The following is a 15,697-nucleotide window of genomic DNA, read 5'->3' as shown; positions in this document are numbered from 1 at the left end:
AAAATGTATTGAATCAACCAAAGGAGAATAAAACTGAATGTCAAACTTTATTGAATTAATCAACTTGGACTTTTAAAAAACAAAACTTTTAATCAGTTGTTTGTGAAATGGTCCCATTGTGAGGTGAAGATTAAGTTAGAGAATACCACACAAGCGATTTGAAACCCTGCTAACAAACAGCAGTGTGTGAATACTCACGATAGACAGCGAGGGAGATGATGGCAGCCAGTAAGAGACAGCACAGGATGAGGAGGACCAGTGCAGGCTGTCTGTATGAAGAGGCTTTGCCAGCAGCACTCACAGGCGGGGTGGGGTCTGAGGAGAGAGAACACAGCTCAGGATATAGTACACAGTATACTAAAGAAACTTTCTGGAGTTATAACTTCAAATTAAACTTAAAGCAGCTCCAAACAAGGCTTTATCAAATCCATTCCCTTACCTCTTACAGGCTTTAAATTATTACTTCCCAGCCTTTAAAGGAGAGCTAACCAAGAACTGAAAATCCATTCTCTTTTTGACTGAGGACAGTTAAGATTTGAGAGCATAATCTGCAAACACGTGTGGTATGTGCTTCTTCCCCTGGCTGGAATTCACGTTGCTGTTTGAATCAGCATTGAAATAGGTAAGTGGATTGTAGTTTATTTGTTAGAATCGTTGCTTGCTTAGGTAAGCAGCCTGCACTTAAATAAAAAAAAAATTAAATAAAGTTATTAAGTTATCCAAACTGTGTTTGGGGACGTGTTGAATTGTGAAGTTGATGCAAATTTAGTGTAAAATGAACGGCGATAGCTTTCTATTGTCCTCTAACTAGGGGGCGTGTGTGTGAGTTCTGAGGTGTCCTGCATACATATTGAGAGCTATAATCCTGCAATCAATTATTTAATGTACTATTTAATGTATTATGGTACTATCATGTATTATGCTCTTTCCACTCTATTTAATGTATTATGCATCTTTTCTTTTTTTTTTTTTTACTGTATATCATGTATTATGCATTTCTCTGTATTTAAAGTATTATGGATTCTCTTGTTGTTACTGCATCTTGTAAAGCGCTTTGTGATGGTGGTCCACTATGAAAGGCGCTATATAAAATAAAGATTGATTGATATTCCACGCCTCCTCTATGTGTAGAATTCCTGTGTCAAACGTTTCAATGGCTGGGGACTCATCTGCATGTTAGCTTCACATTGAGCTCGGAATATAAAAACAGATTTATTTTTCCAGATTTAATTGCACATGACAAAAGATGTATTTTGGATTTATCTGTCGGCTAAATGTTGACTCGCCAAATGAAAAAAAAAAAAAGATGTAAAGACTGAAGCATGTTTTGTTAACATGTATGTATTAAGTGAAATCTGAAAAAAAGAAACACCTGGTAAATATTTGTGCTTTTACATTGGACGCTCCATAATGTGAGCGATACATATGTATTATACTGGCATGTCATTAGGAAAAAATGAAATCCAAAACATAATGGCAAAAGTTAGTTTAAACGCGCTGTTTTGTACCCTCATTTCATAGAGAAGCTCAAAGGCAACTTTCTCATAATGGAGGACTATAGTCTGTAGCGCATTCATTTTAGAGTGCTTACGTGGAAGGATTCATACAAAAAAACAAAAACAAAATAAATAGTTCAAATAAATTTAATAATTAATTGTGCTGTAACAACTTCGTCTCGGCCCCATTACCCAAACAGTCCATAATCCCTGGTAATGCCCGCTGTGGAGGGTCTTATAGCTGTCATAGAATATTGTAACGGAGTGGCTGCGGGACAGAGCTAAGCAAAGACAGAGCTGCAGCACGCAGCAGGGGGCGTGGCTCCTGAACTGTGTGTGTGTGCGTGTGCGTGTGCGTGTGCGTGTGCGTGTACATATGGTGTGTGTGCGCGCGTGTGTATTGTTTAAGGTTATTGGTTGGTTTCTGTGTTCCTGTCGCTTCCTTTCAATGCCTTCATGTGAATAAATGTTTCACAATGTTTATGGCTGTATTTAGATAATCAGTCTGCCTCGTTCCAGTCCTGTGTGGTTCATTTAATAAAAAGAGCTCTGGCTCATTTAAATGCTGTTTCCTCACCTTTCTTTCACCGCCATTACAATATCATTGACTGGACATCTTGTTAGACTGTCATAAGATTGTAGTAGAATGACGGGAGGCCAGCATGAAGCTAACACGGGAAGAACCTACGAGATCTGGAGCGGCTATTTAAAACTCAGTGGCTATATTGTCTTCCTGTATACTGAACAACTCAAAATCAACAATACATCTTTTTATAAGGTTATTTCTGGAAAGAGGAAGCTACAAAAAACAAGCAAAATTGCAAGTTCAGCACTTTTTTCCCACCCGAGAATAATTAAATGTTTATTAATTAATTAATTAATTAATTAATTAATTAATTATTTTTATTTTTATTTTTTTTCAGAGTCTGGGATTCCATTTTTTCTGTAATTTTGTAGATTTTGAATATCCCCTGTAAGGGGAGCATGTATTATGAGTTTTAGTTCACCAACTTTCTTTGTTTGAAGAGAGATATTTAATGGAAAATCCTTTTTAAATGTCCTGTGCATTGTAGTGTGAAGTCTTTCCAAATGACCCCTTTTACTTGTTGATATATTTGCATGGCATATAAGACATAGGCACTTATCCTTCACTGTAGGGAACACAAATTCACTTTCCCATTCCGCATGCAAATAATGTGTCTTGTTTCGTTTTAGATGGCCCAGCTACATCGCTCAGATTTAATGATACCTATGAACAATAACCAGTCAAAGTGAAAGCTACTCCTGTGACACTTTCCAACAGAAATCAAACACAACTCTTCAAGCCTGGAATCTTACTGCAGAAACTAAAGACTAAACACTGGTGTCCCTCTCACACATGACCAATAAAGACAAGAGGACGCAGTGATAGAACTGCAGAGTTATTTCGTGCAATTGAAAACAAAGCCAGATGCACAAAGTATTTCATGCATCTCAAAATAAAAATATAAACATTATTTTTTAAACTGCGGTGAATACAAAACAATCAGTAAACCTTGTGAGATCGACTTTCAAAGACTCAGAGATCGACTGGGTGGAGACCCCTGTTCTAAACAGAAACAATGGAGAATGATGGAGAACACACATAATAGGATATTCCCTTATAAAAGTTTACCATGGTACATTTGCAGGGTCATTGTGCAGTTTTCCCAATGGTAATACTATGCATTCACCATGGCTTACTCTGGTTGGTCATGTTTTGATCAGATAAGAAATAAAACATTCTAAAAATGTAGATGATATTAATTATCCCTCCTACTTTAACAAAACTATATTTTCCCTCAAGATTAAGTTGCTGAAAAAAGTACTGGAATAAATAAAAGCACATGTGAAGCAATATGTATTCCTTTAGCTTCTGTTACTTGTACAAAAAAACAAAACAACAAAAACCGTTTAGTGACTGGTTAAACTTTTAGCAGTAGTAAGGTGAAGTGGGACATGTTTAAATGTGACCCCTGGTACTTACCTCCTTGTTGTGCACCTGCTCTCTTGCCCTGGGGTTGGTTTACTGTGGAGTAAACATCCTCCGAGGGTTTCTGCAGCACAGTGTAAATGCTGTCCATCTCCATCACTAGTGCTGTAGAGAGGTGAGTTACAGAGGACTCAAATAGGGGTTTAAAAGGTTGTGCAAGTGGACTCTGTGCCATTCACTTTCAATAGGGGATCCAAATCCTCTTATCCTGCGATTCTAACAGGACACAGTACAGTTTGGATAAACAAACATCACAAGGGGCCCCATTGATATAACATTGTGGTCTTGCTGCTTGTAGAGTGCTTGAACCCGATATAATTGAGAAACAACCCACACACTCACACATTGAGGAAGGACTGCAATAAAACAAGCAGGGAACCTTTAAAGAGATCCACACTTTATTATTATATAAAACACAGCAATGTTGATGGCAGTTACAAAGAGAGAGAGCTTATACCAGATCACGCCGGCCTCACAAGAATTAAAGAAAAAATATTTTATATATATGCTTGTGTGTTTGTCACTTTTTAATAAAGCTAATACAAAGTAGATGGATTGGAAACAATTGGTAAGCTCTGTATTCAAATGTAAAGTTCAAAGTATGATACCCGATTTCACCAGAGTGTGTGAGTGTGTAACAGTGTAGTAAACACACACCAGGTGTAACAGGATTCTGGGAACAACTCCTCTAACAGTAATGAAACTTGGTCAGGACATTCTTTAGCACAAGTTATTGAGATGATCACAATCTGGGGGGGTGTGGAGTTACTGTTTCTCTTCATATGCCTCAGTTCCATTAGTCCCTGTGTATTCGGTGGATGAAGGCCGTGGTGATCTGCTTTCTTTCTCTTTCATGACTCTGATCCTGTAGCTCTGATTGTGTATTGATAGCTGTGGCGGGGGCTGCACTGTAGGTTTGATATTCTGAATCAGGGTGTTTTCAGTCCTGTTTGGGGTCTAGCGATGCTGAGCTGCTACAAGCAGGGCTGTGAATGTGTCAGTCTGTTTGTATTTCAGTGGCAGCCTGTCTGCAGCACGAGGGTAACCAGGTGTAGAGAATATTTAACCAGCGGGGATCGCTGAGATAGTTTCACAAACCCTTCTGACTGGCACAGAGCACAGTGTATCACCCCAGCTCTGCAGGGAAGCTGCTCTGTAATCGATGACAGCACAGTCTGCATTAGAATGCCGTTTACCATTATGAGCTCATTGTCTTTTTAGTACCTGATATACCATACAGCAAGTGAACTGGGACCAGTGCCTCTGACTCTCTCAAATGGAGAAACAGCAGGCTAGTTCAGCAGCCTCTCATTCATGCCTTTCACCTTCCTCTGGAGGAGGCCTGGGTTCCAGTCTTTTCACTTTCTGAAAACTGGGACTGGAGCCTTCAGTTCAGAACGAGGTGGCACAGGAATTCACATTGAAACATTTAAATCAATGTGGCAGGCCCTGTAAAGAATATGGGTTTGTTTAACTTGCACATAAATGTTTAGCTTTGGATATGGCAGTGTCGGGAGGGTAAACTCCCCTTCCTACCTAATGGAAAGGAATGTGCAGCAGGTGGCCAGGTGTCAATTGAAGAATTGATCATCAATTAACCCTGGTGTCCTGCCTTTAAAAAGGGGCTGGAGAGCCTGCCCTTGGTTCTTCTTTTGTTTGGTGCTTTCTTCTACAAGCCTGGAGGTGACGGTGAAGAATCCTCATGACTGTGTACCAGGGTGAGCTGCAGATTATCACTGTGTGTTTAACATTTAAATGAATAAATAAAAACAATGTATACATACAGTGTAGATTGTGTCTCAGGATTTTATTGCTCTGCACTGTGCCAGAAAACAATGCGTGTCACCAGGTTTGAATGCAGTGCACTACAGTATAGAGTGTCATGTTCTCACGTTGTACTCAGAGGTGTGAAAACCCTAAACTAACACAGCTCTGACCAAGACGCTGTTTCTTTGAAATGCCAATGCTCTGTCGATTGAGAAAGTTCAAAAGCTAAATAAAGGAGGTGTTGAATAAAAACTTCCTGTTCTGCACAACTTAACATAGCCAGCCTTTGGAAAAAGCAAAGCACAGTTCAGCATCACACATGGGTGCAAAAAAGGGTGCAGCTACACTGCTGGTTTGTGCTGCATTCTACCAATAGCAGCCTCATCCCATTGTAGCTGCCCTATACCTGTTAGCATTGCTCCACAGTATAATACAGAGCCACTGTTGTGGTGCCACTGTCTGTATTGCAGTTAAAGATTGTTATTGAAGGTTACGGCTAGAAAAAGGTTGTGTCGGGTGTGTTTATTTAGTTTTCTATCAATGTGGCCCTTCTGGCATCCTCTGAATGCCTTTTCAATTTGTTATTTCATTTTAAACCGTTAAAGGCAAAATCATAACAAAACATAGAATAGTGTGTATACAGCTCTGGAAAAAAAAGTTAGCATTACCTAGAATGTTTTAATTGAGACAGAATTAAAAAAAATAAAAAATAAACTATATGAACATAATTTAGATATTTTATTTAAAATCATATAATTAAAGAAACTACAAAATGATATTGTAAAACTGTACCGGAATCCATAATATTTGCACAGTGTGTCATGTTAGATTTTCAAATGTTGCATTTTTCAATTTGTCAGATTTAAGTATATGGAAAACTACTAAGCGGTATGTAATTCAATATGTTAACATAACATTATTCAGCAGGTTTCATTTTTATGAAGCAAAATGTGTTCATTCTAAAGGCTGATGCAACACTTTTGGCTGTAGCTGTATAATGAGCAAAAAAAGTGGAGGGGCAAATTATATAGTTTGGAGTGGCCAAGGTCAATGTCCTGGAGTGGCCCATTCAAAGCCCGGACCTCAATCCAATTGAGAATATGTGGAAAGAGTAGAAAATTGCTGTTCACCAAAGGTCCCCATCCAACTTGATGGAGCTTGAGCAATTTTGCAAAGAAGAATGGGCAAAAATTTCAGTGTCCAGATGTGCAAAGCTGGTAGAGACTTATCCAAATAGACTCATAGCTGTAATTGCTGCCAAAGTTGTCTCTACCAAATATTGACTCAAGGGGGTGAATACTTATGCAATCAATTATTTTCTGTTTTGTATTTGTAATTTAATTTAGAACAATTTGTAGATTTTATTTTTCACTTTGACATTATGGACTTTTTTTGTGTTGATCAGTGGTAAAAACTCGTAATTAAATCCATTTTGATTCCATGTTGTAACACAATAAAATGTGGAAAAGTCCAAGGAGGGTGAATACTTTTGAGAGCCACTGTAAGTCAGCTGATGTATATTTCAGCTGGTACCATCATTGGTTTAATCAGTGTTTCACAGAACCTCTAAGGGTGCGTTCTCAATGTGAGCAACCACACTCAAGTGAGACTAAACCTCAAGCGTGTCTGAATTGTCTGCTTGACTTGGTTTCATATAGTTTACCCCAGTAGCTCTGAAGAAGGCACGAGCCCAAACATTTCTCTGTTCTGAGTTTTAAGTTTTACCTGTTTGCTGATTGGTTGACATCCCAGGCTGGAGAGAAGACGGGGCTTCCCGCAGATCAGTTGCAGAGGCTTGTGGGATTGGCTGGCTCACAGGAAGTGAAATAGAAGCTGAAACAGGTGACCCAGGAAGCACTGAATCACAAGGTGAGTGTGTGACAGTCTGTCTGTGTGTGTGTCTACTGCAATGTTTATACTGTCTGTCTTCGTGTTTAATGTATTGTTGGTACCCTAGTGTATCTGTTTGTGCACGTAGTCTTATTTAATGCTATGTTGTTCAGACACTGAGTGTGTGTGTGTGATTAGTCTTTGCCTGTATGTTTAATGTTCAGTTCTTTAGTGCTGTAACACTACTGGGGTGGAAACATCCAGGTCTTTGGTCCACGTCCCCCCAGACTAAATAAACAGAATGCTCCATGAGCGTTAGAGTGCTGTGGTTATTCACTCATGAGGAGAGCCGTAACCGACCCACTCGCCTCCTCCTACTTGGAACAGCTGCAGTACTCCATGGAGGTTCATGCTGCAGTGTCCTCTTATTCTAAAAGAGGTTCAGTGCTGCCAGAGAGAGAGGTGACAGTTTATCTGAGCAGCACTTTGCACCACAGGCCAGGTAAGCCACAGCAGGTGTGGTCAGAGCTGGTGTGTCTTACTGGTTTGCAGCTGGTCGTGCTGGTTCAGGAGACTAGGTGCTGGTTGAGGAGCTGGTTAAACTGGTTCATTTAAATGTAATACTGTGGAGTTCTGGTCTGAACAGTTTGTTGTCTGTAGCACTGTACTCCACGACTCTATCTGCTGTAAACCCTCTCTGGGATTGTATGTACCAGCTGGGTGCCCAGTAATATTTATTTCGATTACCAAATCTGAGCTACTCACCAGCAGTGACTGAGATTTTCAGCAGGGACAGCACCCGTTGGAGAGCACAGAGCACAGCCAGGCTGAATCCCTACATAATACAGTACAGAGTCAAATAAAAATACAAATAGAATAAAAAATAATAAACTTATATAATATACAAAGCAATAGTTTAATCAACATGCTGAAGAATATTGTACTAGTTAGACATTGCACTGAAACCTGCATCTCATAATCTTATTCAATTTGACTCTACAATCTGGCTGAATATTTATCACATTCTTCCAGAGTTTGGTCTTTTGTGTTTGCACTCTGTTTTATCAGTAACAATGCAAGCTTTCTGGCTTGTGAACTAAACAGCAGCAGCAGGGGGGTATGATAGGAACGCTGTATATACAGGGAGCTCTGCTTCAGCTCAGGGAAGAAAAACACAAATGGAAACAAAGGGAAGAGGAACAGGAGCTCTCCTTCTCATTTGTTTACATCTTTGGTGTTTTTTACACTGATATCATTTTACAAGAAAACCTATAATGCACATTTTATCAATACAGGCTTGTGAGGTAACAACCTTAAATATGGGGAAAGACAGAAGGCTGCATATTCAATACAGTGCCTACAGCGCCCATCATCCTCTACCCCAGCAGTACCAGTGAGGGATGATGGGAGCTGTAGTCAGAATGGAGTGAGACACAATACTGAAGATCTATAAAAGTGATCATTGTCTCCCTTGTAAGTGTGTGGTATACCAGGGTAAAAGCACAGCACAATCATGGTAAAGCAAAGGCGAGCAGGTGAAGCACAGATATGTATTGTAGTGTTGTAAAAACAATGGTTAACCAGCACAAGCCTGCTAAAGCACAGGAAACTGCAAAATGACTGTACATTTACCGGTGAACTTTTATAATGAGTATCAGTGCAGTGCAGGGTTATAAAATGATAATACTAATCTGCTGAAGTAGTTGTTTCAGTGGGTTGCTCTATTGTAGCTCAGAGCACAGCCCTCAGATACAGTTACGAAATGTGTGTATCTTGTGTGACTATCTAGTCATACCTCTGTGAACCACTAGAGGGAGCAAAACTCCAAAGACTCAGTTATACAATAAAGCAAAACTTAATGACTTTGAGAGACTCCACTTGGTGAAATATCTTAATTTCATAAGTTATCTTCTTGTAGTTTTCTTGTCTGACTTCATTTACTTCACACAATCATAAACTCTGCACAGTGTGGTGCCTTCATCAGTGTGCTGATTCAGACTGTTTGTGGGGGTGTGCTTCTATCAGTTAGGTAGGGCTGGCCCCTCCCTGTGAGGAATCAGGTTGAATCTCCCCATCATTACCATTAAGCCTTTGATTCCCAATCTTGTTGTTGGGGTCCTCATTCAAGATGTGGAGCTTTCTTCACTGATCGGGTCTTTCTGTCTGTCCCACTCTGCATGGTGAACATGATAACTTCTTGTTTTGTTTTTTTCACAGGAGATCAGGGTTCGGGAGTCTCCTGGGTGCATGTGTGTAGTGGTTTTAAATAAACACTGACCTTTCTGTTCACGTTGCTAAACTACCTGAGAGCAGTTTTATATCTCAGCTGCTCTTTCATATTGTGAGATTCTTAATGTTTCAGCTTTGTTTCTGAACAAACAATGCAATTCTGTTCTCACGGCCAGACTTCATTCAGTACAAACCACCACCAGCTCATTGGTATCTCTGCTTTTTCATAATGTGGAATCAAACGGTTAATATGGTAATGTTGGGGGATGACCTGCATGCTTGTCTATCTGAACTGAGTTTATTCTATTCTTTCTCGTCTCTTTGTGCTTCAGTGTTAGTTTCTTTTTTCCTGATTGTCCTGTGTGGCAGGGCAGAGGAGAAGCCCTGAACATTGTTAGAGGGGGCGGGGCAAAGCCCTGCCTGGAAATCATGTATTGGGTTGTGTTTATGTAGCACGGGTGAATGTGCTGGCAAAAGGGATTTTGTGTTTATTTAAAAGACGAGTGTTTTGTTTATTATTGGTTTGAATGTGGTCTGGCACAGGCGGTGTTAGCAGCTCGTCTCTGACAGACAGCTCATGAGAATGCGTGGTCAACAGTCAGTGATTATTGACAAATTGACTGCCGTGCAAACTAAAACTCTCGTGCAGAATGTGTCCGTATCCAAATTAATTAATTGGGTGTTGATTCGGAGATGGCCTCGAGTATATGAACCTGTCTGTTTCTGCGTTCAGGGTGGGTGTTTGAGAGGAGGAACGAGAGTGAGACGGGAGAAAATCGAAAGTAAAAATAAAACTCGAGTACTACAGGATCAGTGAAGGCGACTGCCCAGCCTGACCTAGGTATCGTTTTGTTTTGTTTTAAATATTAATTTTTGCTCTGAGTTGTTTTTGTTTAATTTTATTTTTAAATAAATACGCGCGCACCAGCACTTTCACCCGAGTACCTGCCTGTGTGTGTCAGCTTTCTGCTCTGGGGACGTCGTCACTCGGTCAACCTGTCATATCCTCTTAATAAACTATCACTGCCTTAGTTTCACAAATCCTTTTATATTGTTTTTTGCACGAGATATCGAACCAGGTCTCATGGGAATTCCTCTGTGGTTGTAGTTGTGCACAGTCTTCACCAGACGGGTCCTCTCCATTATAGTCATCAGGCTCTTTACCTTGATCATGTGTCCTTGTGGCCCAGAATCTGAAAGAGATGAGGAGCAATGCCAGTCAGTATCACACGATGTCAGTAGAAAATGACTAGGTTGTTTGCTGCTGTATCCTTTTAATCCTCAGCAGTGATTTCAGAATGAGATTGAAGCTCTTACTTTGCCTTGTCATTGAGAGGAGTGCCGTCCACCCAGAGCCAGACTCCTTCAGTAACAGCATCTGTCAGGCTAATCCAGTAAGAATCCCATTTAGCCTTCTCTGATAAGAATTTCTGAGCAGAAAACAACAGTTTGCTATTTGTTACAATGGAGCTGTAACATCATGAGGCAAAGATGGGTGTATTTTTAAAGAAAGAGAGACCCTTACTGTACTTAAAAGAAAGGAAATTAACAAATACATGACAAGCAATTTTTCCTGCCAGTTTGTTTTATTATTAAACTTGAATGTTTGCAATACTGTACCTGCTCTGCCTCGCTCTCTATAATCACCAGGTCTGCTCCCATTGACACACAGCTAGCCCGGCTGGAGTTCCAGTCCATTTCATCAGGTGAGAAGTAGTAGCACTTTCCATTGGACTCCACCCAGTTCTCTGGACAGGCTTTACAAACCCGCTCTGCACAATGAGAGAAAGAAGCAGTGCATGTTAAACAGAAACACCTGGAGATCTGAAGAAGGGGGCTGCACCTACAACACAGGGCTAGATTCTCAGAATTAGCATTAGCATGATTTTATCACAAGGATACTACATCTCCACTCCAAATAGTATTGGGACAGATGAGTAAATGGTGGGGGGGGGCTTTATTTGTCCCTGTGGGAGGGTGTGGGAATTCACTGACATGGGAGACAGAAGGTTTTAATTGAAACACCTCTCTGGTGCCCAGTTTTATTATTCTTTTCTTTCCATTATTAACCACCAGGTGGCACTGGTTCTTCTATCCCCAATACCAACGATGGTAAAGCGGTTGCACTTGTATCAGGCAGCATGCACAGGTGCTGAGAAATAAAAATGAAAACAAAAGGTGAAAGAAAAAGGGAAAATAAAACACAGTAATAAAAACTACAAACAAAAGACACTGCTCATGCAACGTCCCCGACCACCGCTAAACCGGTCAGCTCGGGTCTCCAACCTACGCTCTGCTATTCCCTCACTATACACTGGTACAATGGCTAGTGTAGTTTAATAAAAGAGACAGTAGTTGAGTTTGATAGAAAAAAGAGATTTAGTTTGAAAAAGTTTGTGAGCACTGCTAGAAAAATGATGTGCGAACAAAAAGCTTTTAAATGGATCAAGTCACTTGTATAGCTTTTACCCTTGTTTTCTGTTATTTATTGTCATGTTTTATTCGTCATCCTCCATGGAGAAGTTTACTTTAAATTTACTCTGCAGTTTACTTGAAGCACACTGGCTGTCGGATTGGAAGGGGAAGGTGATTTTAAGTCACGGCTCCAACGTTAGTGCTGGGGTGGTAGTTTTATTTTCACCGGGGCTGGGAGCAGAGATTGTGTCTGTGGAGGAGGTCGTGCAAGGGAGGTTTTAAAAGTTGAAATGAAATTAAATGGGGGTTTGTGGCAAAGTGCCCACCCCTTTATATTTATTCATGTATGTTTTATTATTATTATTATTATTATTATTATTATTATTATTATTAGTATTGTAGTTTTATGCAGGCGGACAAAGCTGTCCGTCTTAGTTATTATTTTGAGATGACGGTGGAAAGCCGTGTGTTTGTTTATTGTATTTAATTATTTAATAACCCCGTGCAGCCGGTGACCATCTCCCAATTTACTTAATTGACTAATTGTTGCTAATCGGGAGATGGTCACCTGTATAAAAATGTGCAGCTTTTCTGCACTCGAGGAGAGAGTGTTCAGGGAACTGGAGTTAAGGAGAGAAGAGAAAAGCGAAAACAACTGCTATTGTGCTGGAATTGCCAGCACAATATTTGTTAGCACAATTGTTTGTTTGTTTGTTTTGTTTGGCCAACGTGCCCTTTTGTTTCTGTCTTTTGTTCTGTTTAAATATTTTGTTTTATTATTTAAATAAACGCGCTGAGCGCCAGTTGCGCTACAGTTTGCCCAGCACTTCGTTGTTTATGATTTACTCTTTCCTGGTCTGTGACGTCATTGCAACGACTCTGCCACAGGGTTTTATTGATCTTTGTAGTATTTATGCTCCTAATTTGGGCAGAGAACAGATTTTATTTTTTAAAAGTCTGAATCAGATTTTAGGAAAGTGTGATCCAGAACATTTTATACTGGTGGGTGGGGATTTTAATTGTACTTTAGATTTTGATTTAGACAGAAATCATGATGAACCCAATCCCCAATCCGTGGGGAAAACTCAAATTAAGATTTTCTGCCAGCAATACACCCAGAACGTCACTAGACAAATGAATGCAGAGGTCAGCCAGTTAGAGATTGAGATTTTAGAGATCGAGAGAGTGCTGGGTGGCCAAAGCACGGAGGGAATATATTGCAGCCTGAAAGAGAGAGAGGAAACCGCTGCTGATCAAGGGGTCGCTGGTGAGAGCAAGATTCATTGAACTAAGAGACATGGACACCCCCACAGCCTTATTCAGCTTGGAGAAGAAGGTATCTGAACACAAGCAGATGCTGTTACTGAGGCTGCCCGGGGGAGAGAGGTCTCCAGCCCTGCGGAGCTTCGTAGGGCCGCGGTGGACTTTTACTCCGAGCTGTATCAGGCTGAGAAGTGCGACCAGGAGTAGACGGAGTGGCTATTGGAGGGTCTCCCTAGCCTGAGTGTGGGGGAGCGCTGCGGCCTGGACACGCCTGTCTTATTTGGGGGGCTCACGACCGCCGTCACACAGTTCTCCAACAACACAGCACCTGGGCTGGACGGGCTTCCGGCTGAGTTTAATAAGCATTTTTGGAAATGTCTGGGTAGTGATCTGCACAGGTGCTGAAGGAGTGTGTGGTGGAGGGAGAGCTACCCCTGAGTTGCTGCAGGGCATTACTGACTTTGTTATCCCAAAAAAGGAGGCCTATCTGAGCTGAAGAACTGGTGCCCAGTGTCGCTGTTGTGCTGCGATTACAAAATCCTCTCCAAAACTCTGGCCAGCCATCTTAGAGAATGCTTGAGTGGTGCACAGAGACCAGTTGTACTGTGTGCCGGGGCGTTCTATATTTGATAATTTGTTTTAAATCAGAGACCTTTTTAATGTTTCTAATGTTTTTAAATCTAGATTTTAGGCTGGTGTCACTTGATCAGGAGAAAGCTTTCGACAGGGTGGACCATGGCCTTTTATTCCACACACTGGAGGTGTTTGCTTTTGGTCCTGTGTTTATCTCTTACATCAAAATTGTATTGTGGCAGGATAGCGGCAGAGGGAAGAGTCAGAGACAGAAAGTGCAGTGAAACCAAAATATTTTAATAAACAAAACACAAATAAAAAGGCACGATGGCCAACCAAAAAGACAAACACAAAACAGGCTTTAAACAAACCAAAAAAAACACTCACTTTCTCTCTAACACACGTCTTCTCTCTGTTACAAACACTCTCCCACTAACATACCCAACCACTCCCTTTTATACAGGTGCCTGGGCTAATTGGGCAATTCGCACCTCATTAGCTAAGGCACATTCCACACATACTCACTGAACCACACCCCAAACTCACTCACATCCACTCTAAACAATACAAAAAACACAGAACCACCACAAAATAGGCTGTCTCAAAGTCCCAGAAGAGGGGGAAGCACAGTGTCCATGGGGGTGGCCATGGTGGGAGGTCCGGCACCCCCCCAATTCTTCGTGGCCGGCAGCTCCCTCTTCCGGGGCTCCCGCCACACTCTATCCTGCTGCAAAAGTGCGGCTGGGGGAGCTGGTCTCCTGACCTTCCCCCCCTTCTTCATGGCCGGCATTTCCCCTCCGTGGGGCTCCGACCACACGATCTCCGGCACCGAAACTGCTGCGAGGGGAGCTGGTCTCCTGATCTCCCCCCCTTTCTTCATGGCTGGCAGCTCCCCTCCGTGGGGCTCCGGCCACAGTGTAGCGACCCCAGGCGAAGCAGGACCCTCAACGACCCCAGGCGAAGCAGGATCCCTGGCGACCCCAGGCGAAGCAGGATCCCTGGCAACCCCAGGCGACGGCAGCAGCAGCGGCCCCTCGGGAGGCGACGGCAGCAGCAGCGGACCCTCGGGAGGCGACGGCAGCAGCAGCGGACCCTCGGGAGGCGACGGCAGCAGCAGCGGACCCTCGGGAGGTGGAGGCAGAGGCAGCTCCTGCTCCTCTCCCTCGGGTGGTGGTGGTGGAGGCAGAGGCAGCTCCTGCTCCTCTCCCTCGGGTGGTGGAGGCAGAGGCAGCTCCTGCCCCTCTCCCTCACGTGGTGGTGGTGGAGGCAGAGGCAGCTCCTGGTCCTCTCCCTCAGGTGGTGGTGGTGGAGGCAGAGGCAGCTCCTGCTCCTCTCCCTCGGGTGGTGGCGGCGGGAACAGCAGCTCGTCTCCCTCTGGTGGCACTGCTGGCTCCTCCGACAGCGGGGTTAGAGCTGTTGGTGCTGCCGGCTCCTCCGACAGCGGGGGTAGGGCTGGTGGCACTGCCGGCTCCTCCGACAGCGGGAGTAGGGCTGGTGGCGGGCGTCTCCGCTGGGCTCCCTTCAGCAGCAAAAACAGCGGCTGCTGTGGAGCCTGAACTTCACGCCTTCGTCCCTCCCAAAAAAAATAGGGGTTTGGGCCTTCAGCTTCTCCCCTCCGGACACAGGACGCACTGGCTCCTCCCCTCCGGACCTAGGATGCACTGGCTCCTCCCCTCCAGACACAGGACACACTGGCTCCTCCTCTTCCGGCTCTTGCAGCGGCAGGTGAACCAGGAGGCATGCTCCCTCTGCTGGTGGCGGCAATGGAGGAAGAGACAGCAGGTAATCTTCCCCTGCTGGTGGAGGAAGCATCAACTCCTCCCTCTCGGGCCGTGGACGCACCGACTCCTCCCTCTCGGGCCGTGGACGCACCGACTCCTCCCTCTCGGGCTGTGGACGCACCGACTCCTCCCTCTCGGGACGTGGACGTTCGGGCTGCTCCCACTCGGGCTGTGGACGTTCGGGCTCCTCCCACTCGGGCTGTGGACGTTCGGGCTCCTCCCACTCGGGCTGTGGACGTTCGGGCTCCTCCCACTCGGGCTGTGGACGTTCGGGCTCCTCCCACTCGGGCTGTTGCAGCGGCAGCTCCTCCTCCTCATACTGGGTGGGCAGA

General features: G+C 43.3%; 1 long non-coding RNA gene across 1 annotated transcript; it reads right to left on the bottom strand.

The window, feature by feature from the left end:
* Positions 1–7,989: 7,989 nt before the first annotated feature.
* On the bottom strand, positions 7,990–11,100 carry LOC131698925 (uncharacterized). The gene is made up of 3 exons (XR_009307937.1): positions 10,954–11,100; positions 10,651–10,763; positions 7,990–10,526 (listed from the first exon to the last, which is right to left on the bottom strand). It is a non-coding gene; the product is annotated as an uncharacterized LOC131698925 (long non-coding RNA).
* Between the last annotated feature and the right edge of the window lie 4,597 nt (positions 11,101–15,697).

Source organism: Acipenser ruthenus, chromosome 20 (assembly GCF_902713425.1).
Source record: "Acipenser ruthenus chromosome 20, fAciRut3.2 maternal haplotype, whole genome shotgun sequence".
Classification (NCBI taxonomy): domain Eukaryota; kingdom Metazoa; phylum Chordata; class Actinopteri; order Acipenseriformes; family Acipenseridae; genus Acipenser; species Acipenser ruthenus.
This window is presented reverse-complemented; position numbering and strand designations above follow the sequence as displayed.